Source organism: Acromyrmex echinatior, unplaced genomic scaffold (assembly GCF_024713525.1).
Source record: "Acromyrmex echinatior isolate Ae372 unplaced genomic scaffold, ASM2471352v2 Scaffold24, whole genome shotgun sequence".
Classification (NCBI taxonomy): domain Eukaryota; kingdom Metazoa; phylum Arthropoda; class Insecta; order Hymenoptera; family Formicidae; genus Acromyrmex; species Acromyrmex echinatior.
Window position 1 is genome coordinate 257926 of NW_028259058.1, and position 3617 is coordinate 261542.

General features: G+C 37.2%; 1 long non-coding RNA gene across 1 annotated transcript; it reads right to left on the reverse strand.

Annotated features, from left to right (window-relative positions):
• Positions 1-714: 714 nt before the first annotated feature.
• Positions 715-2196, reverse strand: LOC147906501 (uncharacterized). Its single transcript, XR_015548391.1, has 2 exons — positions 826-2196; positions 715-757 (listed from the first exon to the last, which is right to left on the reverse strand). It is a non-coding gene; the product is annotated as an uncharacterized LOC147906501 (long non-coding RNA).
• Positions 2197-3617: the final 1421 nt, after the last annotated feature.

The window sequence follows — 3617 nt, forward strand, 5'->3', positions numbered from 1 at the left end:
AACGTTTTATTTTACATACGCATTTATTTTATTATATATATACACAGTGCGACAAATATGTTCCCGGACAGGGCCTGAAAATCATAATTGAAACAACAATATGCATATTTTTTGATTTTATTATTCAAAATATTCTCCTCTGGCTTCAATACACTTACAGCGATTCAATAGTGATTCAAATGCATGTTCTAGCTCAGTTTGCGGAATTGCCTCTAGTGCCTGTGTAGAAGCTGATTGGATGGTCGGAATGTCATCAAAAAAGCATCCTTTCAATTTCAATTTCAATTTTGGGAATAATGAAAAGTCGCAGGAGGCCAAATCAGGTAAATACGGTGGATGGTTTAACACAGACACAACACGATTTCGAGCCAAACATTGACGGACAATCAATGAAGTGTGACTCGGTGCATTATCATGCAACAAAGACCAATTTTCTGGATCACGATATTCGGGGCGAATACGATGAATTCTGCCTATCAATCGCTTTAAAACTTCGAGATAATATGCACCAGTAATTGTTTGACCAGTTGGAACAAACTCTTTGTGGATACTACCTTTGCTATCTAAGAATGTGATGAGCATTGTCTTGATTTTTGATGGAACTTTTCGTACTTTTTTTGCTTATGGTGAATTTTTTGACTTCCATTCCGCACTTTGACGCTTAGTTTCTGGATCATATTGAAAACACTATATTTCATCATCCGTAACAATTGATTTTAGGAAGTTTGGATTATTTTCTGCGGCTGCAACGATGTCTCTGGAATAATTGATTCTCGCTGATTTTTGATCGCTTCTTAATGTGTGTGGAACAAACTTCCCACAAACCTTCGTTTTACCCAAATCTTCATGTAATATGGTTCGAATCGTTTCTCTACTGATATTTAAAGCCTCATCCATCATTTTTAGTGATGCATTGCGATCGTTTGCAACAAAATCACGTACTTTTTCGATCATTTCGGGTGTTCGAACCAAAATTGGCCGTCCTGATTTTATTTGTTATCTTCAAGAGTCTCTCTGCCTTCCAAAAAACGCTTATGCCACTCAAAAACAGTTGTACGACCTAGACATTGACTATCGACATAAACTTGTTGCATCGATCGGAATGTTTCTGATGTACTTTTAGCAAGTTTTGCGTTAAATTTAATCACTGCTCTTTGTTCCATATTAAAATTTCTACCTCGACCAAAATCTTGTTTAACATGAACTGTCATATCTTCGTTATATATAAACCAAAATGAATGAAACTTTGACAGATGATAGCAAAATGTTCAACCTTTAAAATGCATGTTTGAACGCACAGATGTCGCTACTGGTTGCTAAGATGTGGTTCGTGTCCGAGAACATATTTGTTGCACTGTGTGTGTGTGTGTGTGTGTGTGTGTGTATAGGGTGTCCCATTTTAATTGCCCACTCCAAATATTTCGAAAACTACACATCCTAGAAGAAAAAGTTTTAGACAAAAGTTGTAGGGTTTCGAGGGGGGCATTCAACAGTGACCTTGATCATGACCGTTACCATGGCCGTCAAGGTCATTTCAAGGTCAAGTCAAAATTTTCAAATGGAACGCCCCTTTTTTCACACCGCAATTGGAAAGAGGGAGAAATTTTACGTCCGAATATGACCTTGACCGTGACCTCAAGGTCAAGGTCATGTCAAGATGAAATCTAAACATCGTGAAAACTATGTGCTCTCGCAAACATGTTCGACTCCAAAGTTATGACTTTCGGTGGGGGTTACCCAATGACCTTGACCATGACCTTCAAAGTCAGTTCAAGGTCAAGTCGAAATTTTCAGATGGAAATCCCCTTTTTCAAACTGTAATTGGAAAGAGGGAGTAATTTTACGTCCGAATATGACTTTGACCGTGACCTCAATGTCAAGGTCATGTCAAGATGAAATCCAAACATCTTGAAAACTATGTGCTCTTGCAAAAATGTTCGACACCAAAGTTGTGAGGTTCAGCGGGGGTTACCTTCAAGGTCATTTCAAGGAATTAGAAAGAGGAGGAAATTTTACGGGTCTGAATTTTGTGTGATCATAAAAGCAAACTCCCAATGAAGAAAACTATTAGGTGTTGGAATTAATTCGTAGCGTTTTTTAATGAAAGAATGTTATTTATTTCACATGAGCATTAAAAAATACATTAATGAAAGTACTTCCCATCACTTGTAAAACGCTACGAATTAATTCCAACACCTAATAGTTATAAAGGACCATTTTATGAAAATTAACCCTTACTCCGTAGCCCTTTGTTTCGGCATCTTAAATCTGTAAACCATGGTCTTTTAGATCCTGTGCCTTTTTTAAACGGTAAAAATGTTTTGAAAAATCTGCAGAAATTCATGGAGCTTCTTAAAATCCTCAACTACAAATCCCAATTAAATATTTCGGGAAAAATAATTTTTTTATATATTTCTTACTTGAAGAAAGTGGAAAAACCTATGGAAAAATCACTTGCTCTTGCACTGGCGGCAGGGTCTTGTAGAGGTTAAGGGTTAAAGATTTACCTTCGACATTAGTGTTAACCGACGTGTACGGCGTGGAGGTCCGAATGGATTTCACACGTCATTGGCCCTGAAAAGGGCCGATATTAATCAGCAGTTGTTGGACCATGTAAATAACTGAATGCCAACAAAGGCCAGATGTAATTAAGCATTCAGCCAGTTTCTTTTGTTCACTTGAATAACTGAAAGATTCTTATTTTTCATGCGGAAGGCAGATTGTCATTTGTTTTAGTAGTACCTGAAAAGTTGTCAATTTCTATTTATGTAACCCATGTTTCGTTTTAGTTTCTTTTATTCACTTGAATAACTGGAAGATTCTTAATTTTCATGCGGAAGGCAGATTGTCATTTAATCTAGTTATACTCAATGTTTATTTCATAAAGTAAGAAATTTTGATGTTGTCTCGAGCAATAACAAGATCTTTGGATTTCTGTCTTTGTAGTAGTTTAATGGTTATTTTAGATTTTTTTCTGTCTTTTTTTTCTGTAAACCGTAATCATGGGTGATTATCCGCCTAATGAAATTGTTGATATGATTCGCCAAGTTGATCGAGTATAATTATTCACTAGCAGCGCGCTTTTATGCTGAAAAATACCCGAACAGGCGTCATCCTGATAGGAAGACTATAAAAAGGCTTTGCACCAGAGCTGAGAACGGAAGTCTAAAAAGAGAGCGACGAAAATCAGGTGCTAGTGAAGAAAAATCTGTAGCTGTTGTGGCAGCTGCTATTGTGGATCCTCATATGTCAACAAGAGAAATAGAAAAAAGGCATGGTATCCCAAAATCAACGGCCAATCGAATCCTGAAGGCTCAAAAATTCCATCCCTATCACATTCACATGCTTCAAAAATTAGAAGAGACTGATTATCCTCGACGTTTAGTTTTCTGCAACTGGGTGCAAGGCCAGGTAGAAGCAGATCCAGCATTCGTTGCAAAGGTACTGTTCAGCGATGAAACCACCTTCACTAATAGAGGTGACGTTAATAGGCATAATATGCATTATTATGCAGATGTTAATCCACACTGGAAAAGACATAAGGAGTTCCAACGTCAATAGTCGCTTAATGTCTGGGCTGGCATTGTGGATGATTACATTGTGGGACCATATTTCTT